The sequence below is a fragment of the Rutidosis leptorrhynchoides genome, chromosome 3, assembly GCF_046630445.1.
Source record: "Rutidosis leptorrhynchoides isolate AG116_Rl617_1_P2 chromosome 3, CSIRO_AGI_Rlap_v1, whole genome shotgun sequence".
Lineage (NCBI taxonomy): Eukaryota > Viridiplantae > Streptophyta > Magnoliopsida > Asterales > Asteraceae > Rutidosis > Rutidosis leptorrhynchoides.
The window spans coordinates 201,824,211-201,838,887 of record NC_092335.1 but is presented as its reverse complement, the minus strand read 5'-3'; positions in this window follow the sequence as shown (position 1 = coordinate 201,838,887).

Below are 14,677 nucleotides of genomic sequence, written 5' to 3'. Positions count from 1 at the left end.
GGTGAATAGATGGTAGCTTCATCGGACAGAAATATAGAAAACCGATATGGAACGATGATGAAGGTGGATTGTTTCAGTGGTTGCAGAGACAGAAAGATAGAAACAGTTTGAGCAATTACAGGAGGTGGTGGAGTTCATGGTGATGGTGAGGTGACTCTCGGTGATGGTGGCTGTTTGTTAAACAAGATAGTTAGGTGATGAATGCTCCAATATGCACGTATATGTATATGTTTATATATAGAGCATGATGGATATATAGTATATATATTAGTATATGCTAGTTAAACGAAATGAAAGAATCAATTAAAAACAGTTAGTTGATTGATAAATTCATATTCAAGGGTATATGCTTAGGGAGACAGGATATCACAAGCATTGGATCGAATTTAAAAGAAAGAAAAATTAATAATGATAAAGATGATTGTGATGTGTTATTTGAAAGGTGCAGGAAACAAACTCAAAAGTTTGTGGTGTTAACTATACCCACTTTTCTCATATTCAATTCACGGATACACAATCAATCAAGTTAAAGTAGTAATTAAATATTAATAATAATAATAATAATTTTAGTAAATAATATAATAATAGTCAAAGAAATATAAACGTGCATATTGTTAGCCGTCGTCTACTACTTCATTCACGGACTGACATTCGTGCTCCGATGATCATTAGTGGCGGATAAAGGTCTTTCTAAAAAATCTTAAAATAATTATTTATTCTAACCAATATTTTATAAAAACGGTCATTAATTATTTAAAATTATTAAATAAAAATTAAATCAATTGTCTGCGCTCTATCCTGGGTAAAATATAAAAAGTGTTAAAATTTGATAATTAGATTCTAAATATATTTCTAATAAGCCTATAATTTATATTACTCATTTTTGGATCACCGTTTATTTTTAAAATCATATAATTTGAATTTAATTTGCTTAATATCAATTGGAACATCAAACGAGTATTACAATCATTTAATGTTTATTTTAATATACTTTATTTATACATAGATATGTTTTAAATAATAATTATTGTAATATCCTATTTTTATTTTATTTCACATAATTACATATAACAACATATAATATATCAAATTATATTTCTAATTATTATTTATATATGTATACACACATATCTATTTACAAATAATTGTTCGTGAATTGTCGAAACTGGTCGAGGTCAATTGAATATATGAAAAAGTTTAAAATTTTTGAGACTCAACATTACAGACTTTGCTTATCGTGTCGGAAACATATAAAGATTAAGTTTAGATTTGGTCGGAAATTTCTGGGTCGTCACAGTACCTACCCGTTAAAGAAATTTCGACCCAAAATTTGATTGGGATCGTCATGGCTGACAATAAGTATGTTTTCATGATGCATACGAGTTAGAAATTAGAGTTTTATCATCATTGAGTAATATAGATAAAACAATTCGATTACGCGAAGAGTATAAGTGGAGTTATCACAAAAGAGTGAATTGAAGAAATAAAGTTTCATCTTAGCTTTTGACATTGTCTTGGTTGAATTCCGAAATTCAAGGGATTTAAAGAAAATCTTCGAAATCTGAAAGATTTGATTCTTCGGCGAATAAGGAGATTAAGATCTCTATAATTAAATACGGTGATCTGCCTCGATTACTCTGTCTGATATTTCCATTATAAATTAAAAAAATTTCGTTCCATTATTTTCCATCACTCCCATTTTCTATACTTTAATTTATATTTCCAAATCATCAGTCAATATGCTTCATCCAGTTTTAATTCTGAATATATTCCTGACTTTCATATCAATTATTCTCCTTTTTCATCCACCACCGGAGGAATCTATTCACTTCTACTATTACCTTGGGGTTATAGTATTTTTCATTCTCCCGTGTCTTTATATTGCTATATGTATTGATATACACGGTTTTTAATTCATGTGTTGTTGTTGGGCTTTATATTTTCCCTTATATTTAGAAGTTCCATACTTTTGTTTTCTCTTTTCGACTTCAAGTCAAGCGAATAATGGTCCAGAATTTGTAGGCATGAAGTTTTGGTTGATCATAATGTTCTAAGCAGGAAGGAACGTAATAGCATGATTTGATTGGTAAATTACCAGAATTACAGAAGATAGAGCTATCAAGAATATACTTTCTTGATATATTCGGAGGTTAAGTTAGAATGAAAGAGTTATGTAACATGGCACATGATGATGATATGATCTGTGAATCATCATGTTTCGTTAGAACTTCCAGCATGACTTACTGTAATATAATCACGTTGGCCAAACATCATTATATTATACTAACTCATGCTCTAATTCTTAACACTTTCTAGAATTCATTCATAAATTATACTTAGGTTTTACAGAAGTTTCCAATATAATGTAATACAGATATCACAAAGATGTATATAATTTCGGACGTGAATATTTATGAAAATATCTTCAGAAATATCGAAGATACTTATGATGATATTTTGGAATTTCTAAGATCGAAGGTTGATGAAGACAATCCGTTCGCAAGGAGTTAGAATAAATAAGGAGCAAGATATTTGCTGAAGAGTTCATCAGATACAGAATCATCTGGATTCATTAAGTACAGGTTTAGTCCTAGTGATTTGTCCACATTCTCCTTTATAGTTTTGCATAATCCGCTTTTCAGTACCAATTTTCTATTGAGTGTTTCCAACACTCTATTCTTTATCATCAAACTTTTGGCCATTTAAGCCATCTACAATTTTGTTGTTTCCTCTGCATTTAATGCTACCATATCTGAATCATCGGTTATCAATCCGAGGTGGTTTCAAGAGAATTGTGTTTTTAGATGATTAAACGCTGATTGTAACCGTAAAGATACAAAGGGTGTTTAAGATGAAATCAAGTGGCAACTTGAGGAATTATTTAATTGTAGTAGGTGTAACTTATTAACGATATTTTAAGTCAAAATGTTATAATTAATATTTCCTACTCTTTTAACACTTTTTAATTGTCCAAGGTTAGTAGTCCAATGTTAGTAGTCTAAGAGTCCAATATATAATCTTAGAATTTAAAATATTTAAGATCTGAAGATGATGAAGGAAATTTTACGTAGTTAATTAATTGGTTACTAATCAATTTTACTTTATTCATTATTTTCTTCATTATGCCACTTGTCAAATCTTGACTTAGATTTTGATCAGTAGAAACTTGTATATGAAATTGAATTGGAATGAAAATGGTTATTCTTTGGTGAACGAATTCGTATATCTGCGGTTGTATATAGGATAGTAAATGACTTGTTGAATCGAATTTGAAGAATGTAAAGTGTAATATATTAATGCGAAATCTAAATATTTCTAGGGTATTACCTACCCGTTAAAATATTCTCATCATTAATAATTTGTACCGAAGAATTTTTAATTACGATCTTTATGAAAATATACTTACATATATATTTTCTTCAGATGTAATCATGGATTTACTAACTCAATAGGATATTAATCTTATTTGATTTACCGTTAGAACAATAATATATAATCCTTAAGACTTTAGAGATTACATACTCGCCATGTAGAACGAAGATAATCGATGTAGACTGATATGTAGAACAAAGATAAAGTAGATAGAACGATAGGTAGATCGAAGATTATGCTCGCGGTATAGATGGTGATGTCGAGGCTGGTGATGTGGATGTTGCTGTTGGTGGTACAAGTGCTGTTGGTGCTGAGGTTGGTGATGATGTTGGTGTCATAAGTATAGCTTGTAAATCACGCACCATTCTTGTCATGGTTTCTATCCTACCCTCTATCATTTCTGTACACCCACTCATCTGATTCAATAGATCTTGATTATCAATTCAAAGTTCCTTAACTTCTTCTATTATTCCCCTTCGGTTGGTATTCGGAAGTAGAGGTTGAATATTTTCTGAAATTACAGTAATGCGACCTTCGAGACGGAAGATTTTGGCAAGAAGGGTGAAAACAGTGTTGCGCATAGGTTCACCGGTGAGTAGATCATTTTCTCCGATGTTAGGAGGTAAGTTTGGTTCACGGTAGGGTTCGCCTTCTTCATTTCTCCATCGAGTGAATAAGTCTTGGACCCACCCCCATCTTCTCCAGAAAGAAAAATAGTTAAATGGTTGAGGCACTTCTGGTTCATTGACTTCGGAGTCTACTTCAATATACATATCGAAATCGCTTCCGGAACTAATGGAATCCAAGCTAGATGTAGGATCCATCTTTCACGATCAGTTAAAGGATTTTGATATGAAATGATTTTCGGATATCGAATGATATGCTAATTATATATAGAATATCTATACATACTTCCAAAGATCCCGTAGATTACGGAGGAAATTAAGGAATGTGTCAGACAAAGTCTAATATAATGGGATATGAATTTGTCGGCACACCATCTATGCAGTAATTGCAATAAGACGTGTCGAGACTGAAAATGATAAGTAGGTATTTTTCGACAAAGAATGATAAGCAAAATTTTGACATGCAAACAAGGTCCAAGTCTAGACTCATTAATTATCCTAACAATTACTAGGTCGAAGTCCAGACTCACTAATGCATCCTAACACCTATCTGTTAGACACACTAATGCAAGACCTGGTTCGCGAAGACACCGCTCTGATACCACCTGTAGTGACACGTCCTAATCCATAAGGACGAATACAATAACATATGGTTACATAGCGAGGTATTTGACCTCTATATGATACATTTTACAAACATTGCATTCGTTTTTAAAAGACAAATTTTCTTTTCATCAAAAGTTAAACAGGCATGCATACCATTTCCTAACATATCAATCTATCAATGACTTCTTATCAATCTTGATGAACTTAATGACTCGAATGTAGCGTCTTTTGAAATATGCTATGAATGACTCCAAGTAATATCTCTAATATGAGCAAATGCACAGCGGAAGATTTCTTTCATACCTGAGAATAAACATGCTTTCAAGTGTCAACCAAAAGCTTGGTGAGTTTATTAGTTTATCATAATCATTCATTTTCATCATTTTAATAGACCACAAGATTTCAGATTTTTAATTGTACACGTAACCCGAGTACATAATAACACGCGTAACCCGCGAATTAAAATTCATTCATATGGTGAACACCTGGTAACCGACCTTAACAAGATGCATATAGAATATCCCCATCATTCCGGGACTCACATCGGACATGATAAATCGAAGTACTAAAGCATCCGTAACCCGGATGGGGCTCGTTGGGCCCGATAGATCTATCTTTAGGATTCGCATCAATTTGTGGCAATTATCATAAACATCAATTCTTAGGCTACCAAGCTAAAAAGGGGCATATTCAGTTTGATAATCCAACAATAGAATGTAGTTTCGATCACTTGTGTCTATTTCGTAAAGCATTTATAAAAGCAGCGCATGTATTCTCAGTCCCAAAAATATATATTGCAAAAGCATTTAAAAAGAGAGCAAATGAAACTCACTATACGATATTTTGTAGTAAAAATATTCATACGACGGAACTGAACCATGCAGGGTTGACCTCGGATTCACGAACCTATATCATTTATATATATATATATATATATATATATATATATATATATATATATATATATATATATATATATATATATTAACACATATAATAGTATTTGAACAAATTCATATATTAGAACTTATTTTACATATTATATATATTTGATTTGTGTATATATTTAAGGTGATTAATATTTATATAGTTATATTAATATATATTTAGTTAGTACTATATTAAAAATACTTAATTTGTTTTATATGTATATTCGTATAAAAATTGTTAATATGATTAATACATATTTATGTAATATTACTTATAAATATAATTTTATATTCATAATATTTTTTTAGTAAAATAATATTAATAATGGAAAATAAAAATTGTATTTGAATATAATGATAATATCAATAATAACAATACTGATGATAATGATAATAATAATAATAATAATAATAATGATGATGATAATAATAATAATAATAATAATAATAATAATAATAATAATAATAATAATAATAATAATAATAATAATAATAATAATAATAATAATAATAATAATAATAATAGTATTAATAATGATAATGTCACTAGTAATAAAAATGTTAATAATAATAATAATAATAATAATAATAATAATAATAATAATAATAATAATAATAATAATAATAATAATAATAATATATTTTTAACGACAACAAATATGATAATTTTTGTAAACCTGGTAATAACGATAATAATTTTTAATAATAACAAAACTAATAGTGATAATTATACTTATGTTAATAAATGATAATAATTTTAATATATTAATGATAATAATAATGTTAACTCTAATACTAGTGTTAGTAATAATAATAACAATAATATTTTTAATTGTTTTAATAATAATAATAATAATAATAATAATAATAATAATAATAATAATAATAATAATAATAATAATAATAATAATAATAATAATAATAATAATAATAATAATAATAATAATAATAATAATAATAATATAATAATAATAATAATGATAATAATGATAATAATGATAATTATAATAATAATAATAAGATAATGATAATCATAAATAATTAAGTAAATAACTACCTTAACGAAGTAGTCCTAAAAAAATGCCCAAGTCCGGGTTTGAACCGCGACGTCCCGCTAACCCGATAACAAACCAAACCACTCCTCCGTTCAAGTTTTTCTGATTTACTTCGCACAATTAATTAATTTAACCTATAAATGATGTCTTCTTCATAAATTGTAACTCAACAACAACAGCAACATTTTTCGAAGTTAGAAGACCCAAAATTTTACTAGAATCGAATGGAAACAAGAGTCATAATAACATCATCATCATCATCATCATCATCATAATTCTATATCACTATCTTCATCAATATCATTTATTAATCCTAATCTTTCTCACTTCTCATCTTAACATCATCATCATATAATGATCACGTAATCATCTTTCTTTAACATAATCGTAATAATTCTCTCATCACCAATCTCGCTGCCTTTTTGACTACGTAATATCGTTATCATCTTCATTAAACATCATATATGCATAACCCTTCGTGCCATCATATCATCACTATATCATTTTCATCAAGCAAACGTGAATCATAACCGTTTCAACGTTCATTACTATTTTCACTAAATTTAACAATCATCATCTTAATTGTTTCCTATGTTTATCATCATTATACCTCATCATCTATCGTATTGTTCTCATCATCATCTCATGTTCGTAGCATCATTATCATCATTCGTGATATCATGCCATCATCTATTCGGTTTGAAAAACCCATAAAGACAAAATGGATCGGGACTTCTATTTAGTTCCAATATATTTATGACCTCAAATAATGTACCACAATTTGGGCCTCCACTTGGATATTATGACAAAGTTAGTAGACCCGTCATTTGAGTGGAGTTTTAAAGTAATCAGTATAAAGCAATTAAAAGTAGGAAGTAGGGTCTCGATTAGCTATTTTCCTTCCAACATGATATAAACAACAATTAATAAAGAGTAGTAACAACAAAGCAACCGAGGTTACCACATCGCCACAATCATCATACATCATTTTATGTGATTATAATCCACCATTCACGATCATTAACATAACTAGTTCATCGCCTTCTTCACCCAATTTATTTCTCGCTAATCGCTGTTACAGAAGATGGCAGAAGCAGTCATGACAGTTTAATGGTAATGGGTTGAGAGGGTCTCGTATGGTGGCGGTATAGGAAAATGGTTTTACAGCAGAAACAGTTGGAGAGAAAGAGGAGAGAGAAGTGATTGTTTATGGTTGGGTAATGGTGATCATATGAAAATAGTAAACAAAAATCATACCTAATAGCCGAGGTTAGTAGTAAGGTAGTTGAAATGACGATTTGTTCATGGGTTTGAAAGGTGGTTAAATGATGAATAAGGTGGCGTTCTTTAATTAACAGAACCGTATAGCATAGCATTTGGGTGGTATTTATTATTGGTCGATCAGAAGGTAGCAGTAGCAGCTCAAGGTGGTGATATTGACGAGGGCTTGTATGGTTTTCGATTTGGGTTTACACACAAAATACAACAGAAACTGTTTTGAGTTCTTGGTGGTTTCAAGTGTCAATGGTGGTGTGTTGTTGAAACGAAAACAAACCAAGCAGTAGAAGTCGTAAGGAATTCTAACATAGTGGTTTTGTTGTGGGTATGGGTTTATATCTTGAAACAGTCGGTTGTTGTTTTGATGATGATTGTAGGTTTGATCGAACAAGGAACCAATAGGGAATAGTTTATGGTGACGTTTAAGATGGTTATTTGGTTGTAAAAGGTGAATAGATGGTAGCTTCATCGGACAGAAATATAGAAAATCGATATGGAACGATGATGAAGGTGGATTGTTTCAGTGGTTGTAGAGACAGAAAGATAGAAACAGTTTGAGCAATTACAGGGGGTGGTGGAGTTCATGGTGATGGTGAGGTGACTCTCGATGATTGTGGCTATTTGTTAAACAAGATAGTTAGGTGATGAATGCTCCAATATGCACGTATATGTATATGTTTATATATAGAGCATGATGGATACATAGTATATATATATATTAGTATGCTAGTCAAACGAAATGAAAGAATCAATTAGAAACAGTTATTTGTTTAATAAATTCAGATTCACGGGTATATGCTTAGGGAGACATGATATCATAAGCATTGGATCGAATTTAAAAGAAAGAAAAATTAATAATGATAAAGATGATTGTGATGTGTTATTTGAAAGGTGCAGGAATCAAACTCAAAAGTTTGTGGTGTTAACTATACCCACTTTTCTCATATTCAATTCACGGATACACAATCAATCAAGTTAAAGTAGTAATTAAATATTAATAATAATAAATAATAATTTTAATAAATAATATAATAATAGTCAAAGAAATATAAACGTGCATATTGTTAGCCGTCGTCTACTACTTTATTCACGGACTGAAATTCGTGCTCCGTTGATCATCAATGGCGGATAAAGGTCTTACTAAAAAATCTTAAAATAATTATTTATTCTAACCAATATTTTATAAAAACGGTCATTAATTGTTTAAAATTATTAAATAAAAATTAAATCAATTGTCCGCGCTCGATTCTGGGTAAAATATAAAAAGTGTTAAAATTTGATAATTAGATTCTAAATATATTTCTAATAAGCCTATAATTTATATTACTCATTTTTGGATCACCGTTTATTTTTAAAATCTTATAATTTGAATTTAATTTGCTTAATATCAATTGGAACATCAAACTAGTATTACAATCATTTAATATTTATTTTTAATATACTTTATTTATACATAGATATGTTTTAAATAATAATTATTGTAATATTCTATTTTTATTTTATTTCACATAATTACATATAACAACAACATATAATATTTCAAATTATATTTCCAATTATTATTTATATATGTATACACACATATCTATTTACAAATAATTGTTCGTGAATCGTCGAAACTGGTCGAGGTCAATTGAATATATGAAACAGTTCAAAATTTTTGAGAATCAACATTAAAGACTTTGCTTATCGTGTCGGAAACATATAAAGATTAAGTTTAAATTTGGTCGGAAATTTCCGGGTCATCACAACTAATGCTCCAGTCGCGTTCATGGATTTGATGAATAGGGTGTGTCGACTGATGCTTAATAGGTTTGTGATTGTATTCATTGACGATATTTTAGTATATTCTAAAGGGGAAGAGGAGCATGCGGTGCATTTACGACAAGTGTTAGAAACTTTAAGGAAAGAAAAGTTGTTCGCTAAGTTCTCTCAGTGTGAGGTTTGGCTTCGTGAAGTTCAATTTTTAGGACATGTCATTAATAAGAAGGGTGTTTGTGTTGATCCGACGAAGATTGAAGCAATAATGAGATGGGAACTGCCTATGAATCCCACCGAAGTTAGAAGTTTTCTAGGCTTAGCGGGGTATTATCGACGGTTCATACAAGATTTTTCTAGAATAGCCACCCCACTCACAAAGTTAACCCGTAAGAATGTGCAATGGAAATGGGAAGAAAAGCAAGAACAAGCATTTCAACTCCTTAAAGAGAAACTTGTTCAAGCTCCTATAATAGTTTTACTGGAAGGGAATGAGAACATGACGATTTATTATGATGCGTCTAAGAAAGGTTTGGGATGTGTGCTAATGCAAAATGGGAAAGTCATAGCTTATGCTTCTCGACAATTGAAAATACATGAAAAGCGTTATCCCACCCATGATCTAGAATTAACGGCCGTGATTTTTGCCTTGAAGATATGGCGTCATTATCTTTATGTTGTAAAGTTCTCCATCTATACCGATCATAAAAACTTAAAGTACTTGTTCGATCAAAGAGATTTAAATGATAGGCAAAGGAGAGGGCTCGACTTGGTGAAAGATTACGATTGTGAAATTTTGTACCACCCCTGGAAGGCTAATGTAGTGGTGGATGCTCTTAGTAGGAAGTCGAGCCACCAACCAATTAAGGTAACGAGTTTAGTCATGGTAATATCGCCCCAAATATTCGATAGTATCCGAGCAGCACAAGATGAAGCATTAACCCCCGAAAACGTGAGGAAAGAAAGGATCAAAGGACAAGTTAATGATTTTATGGTAGATTCCCATGGTCTAAGGCTTAGATTTGGAAGAATTTGGGTACCTTTACAAAGTGGTGCTAGAAGTGAGCTCCTTGACTTAGCTCACAAATCTAAGTATTCGATTCACCCCGGTGCTACGAAAATGTATAGGGACCTAAGGAAAGACTATTGGTGGCCAGGAATGAAGAGAGATATAGTAAAGTATGTTCATAAGTGTCTTACTTACCTCCAAGTAAAAGCCGATCATCAAATTCCGTATGGTAAACTTCAATCACTAGAGGTACCGGTATGGAAATGGGAGCATATCACGATGGATTTAGTGACTAAGTTGCCTAAGACCCCTCGGCAACACGACGCCATTTAGGTTATTGTTGATAGATTGACTAAGAGTGCATTATTTTTGGCAATAAGAGAAGCTTCATTATCGGAAACAATGTCTAAATTATATATGAAGGAGGTTGTTGTAAGACATGGAGTGTCGCTTTCCATTATTTCGGACCGTGACACCCGATTTACCTCACGATATTGGAGGAAGTTTCAAGAAGAGATGGGTACCAAGTTGCATGTAAGCACCGCGTTTCACCCACAAACGGATGGTCAAAGTGAGTGAACTATACAAACTCTTGAGGATATATTGAGGGCGTGCGTCATTGATTTTAGTGGTAATTGGGATACTCACCTACCTTTATTTGAATTTTCGTACAATAATAGTTATCATTCAACCATCGAAATGGCACCTTATGAGATGTTGTATGGGAGAAGGTGTAGGACCCTAATATGTTGGGGTGAAGTGGGTCAAAGGGAATTAGGAAGCACGAAAGTAGTGCAACAAACAACCGAAATGATAGATCAAATTCGTGAAAGAATGAAAGCGGCACAAGATCGACAAAAGTTATATGCGGATAAAAGAAGGAAGCCGGTAGAATTTCAAGTGGGTGACAAGGTAATGCTTAAGATTTCCCCGTGGAAGGGTATAATTCATTTTCGAAAAAGAGGAAAATTGGGTCCAAGATTTGTGGGACCATTTGAGATAGTTGCGAGAGTCGGGAAGGTAGTTTACCGTTTGGCCTTGCCCGATGAATTGAGTAACATACATGACATGTTTCACGTGTCACAATTAAGAAAGTGTTTGGCGGATGAATCAACATATGTTCCATTAAATGAGATTGAGGTTGACGATAAGTTAAGATATGCGAAAAAGCCAATAAAGATTTTGGATCAAAAGATTAAGCAATTAAGAAATAAGTCGATGATGTTGTTGAAGGTGTTATGGCAATTTAGAAAGGGTTTCGAATGTACGTGGCAACCCAAAGAATGGCTTATGAAGTATTATCCATCGTTGCACCAAGAGATGTTCGCGGGGACGCGAACAATCCAACTAGGGGAGAGTTGTAACATCCCAATTAATTAAGTTAATATTTTATGTAATTTAATATTGATGTGTATATTGTTGGCATTATTTTGTATAATAAAATGGATAATATTTAAGATTTGTTAGTTAAGTTGAAAAGGGACTAGAGATGCAAAGTTAGTTTAAGGATCTCCCATAACATGGTTTTAGTGGGGAGGGTAGAAAGTGCAATTATTGCAAAGATAAGTTAATAAAACTTGTAAAATGCTAGAAAAATTCTATCAATTTCAAAAATTAAATCCAGAGAGCTAAGTGTGTGTGTGTGTGTGTGTGTCGACTTGCATCAAGAAGAGAGGAGAAATCCTCAGTTGGAAGAATTAAGCACATGCAAGTAGAAATTCATGTAATCTAGTGTGCCCTAATCATCATAGCAAGTTACAATTCTTCAATTTCTTCTCCATTTGTGCACAATTAGGGTTCTTAAATCCCAAAAGATAAGATATGAACTTCTATGTCTATGTATCACTAAATTTGGGTGTTTTAGATGAATCTCAAACTTATAAGTTGTTGTATGTGTGAGTGTGCACATTTATATGATTAAAAATGAATTTTAATTGATGTTTGGATGTAAGTTCATGTATGAAATTGTTACTTGTAATGGTGTTTTGATGTATGATGATTTTAAGGTTGCTAGTAGTTAAAATGAGTTTATGCACACCAAGTGTTTGATGAAATGCTTGAGAGAATGACAAGTCCATGTTGGTAAGAGATAAACTAGAGAAATGGTGTATTTAGGAAAATGATGTTTGTATGATAATGTTTGTTATAATGGAAAGGTGAAAAGAAAAGTTAAGAATTTCATGTATGTGAATGTTCATGTGAATGATGAGGTAAAAGGAGATTAAGAAAGATTTAAGCCAAATGTGTAAGTATATGAAAGTGTTGTAAACATTTGAAAGATGTAAATTCGTTTGAATTATGTTAATGAAGAGGTTAGCTCATGTATAGGTGCTAATCAAGACAAGGGAACTCCAAGCGAGCAAGGAATCTCGTTTAACAAAGGTGAGTTTATAGGGGGTAAATTGGGCGGGTCAAGAGTGGCTTAGTGTTACCGGATTGCATCCGTGCAAGAGGGCAATGACTAAGTGCACTAGATGGATAGCTTAGACAGAATTATTAGGCATGCCTAATAATTGTATCTTTGGTTGATGATTAGCTTAGGCAAGGTCATTAAGCTTGCTTAATGATCTTGTCTATGGTATGACTAGCTTAGACACTTTGTGTGACGACCCGGAAATTTCCGACCAAATTTAAACTTGATCTCAATATGATTTCGACACGATAAGCAAAGTCTGTAATGTTGAGTCTGAAAAACTATGAATGATGTTCATGTATTCATTTAACCTTTGACTGATTCCGACGATTCACGAACAATTGTTATATATATATATATATATATATATATATATATATATATATATATATATATATATATATATATATACATATATATATATATATATATATATATATATATATATATATATATATATATATATATATATATATATATATATATATATATGTAAGTAGTGGAAATAATAAGATATAATTGAATCATTAGAATTTAATATATAAATTAACAAATAGAATAAATAAGTTACTAATATATATAAATATATATATGATTTCTATTATTAATAAGTATAAATATATTGTAATATATATAAAAGATATAAATATTATATGTTGAAATCTATAATATCTATTTCTATTATGAAATAATATAATATAGTAAATAGATATATAATAATTATATATATAAAACATTATTAATGTATTCATATTTACATATATAATATATGATGTAACAACAAGTTAAAAATATGATAGTAATGACAAACTATATTATTACTACTTTCATTATTATCAATATCATTATTAGTGATATTAACAAATGATAAATATTAAAATTTTAATAAATTTAAGATTATGATTATCCAAATAAATACTTAAATATAAGTATTACTATAAGAATGATTAAAATTATTATTTAGATATAATTTAAATATTATTTGTTATCATGATTAATATTATTATTGTTATTAATATTATTACTTTTATAATTATAATTACCATTATTATTAAAGTCATTATTATCATTATCATATAAATAATACAATTTACCATTAATATTGTTAATAATGATTATTATTATTATCATAATTGTTAAGGTTATTATTAATTATTATTATTATTATTTACAAAATTTTTATTATTATTATTAATCTATTTCATTATTTATATCAAATATGTAAAAAAAACGTATATATAGATTTAGTAAATCAGAAATTGTTTCAGGTCATTGTCGTCCATCTGTTGGTGATTGTTAAATTATACAAATTAGATTCCATCTTTACATTACATTCCAAAATCTGTTATCAATCAAAGTCGAGGTCTTTTTTATTTATTTATTTGTTTTCGCATATTTTATCTGATTAATAAATCAAAGGAAACACATTCACTATATAATTGATTGGTTCCACTTGTAAACGATCCCACTTGATCTTATTTATCAACTATCAAACACAAAAACCCTTCACAGCTTTTAATTTTGTTTAAGTTAAAAAAAAAAAAATTGAAGAACACAAGAACTGCTCTATTCTTCCACTTTTTTAGCCAAGTCTTGAAATCAAATTAATTTTAAAAATGTAAAAATGTAGT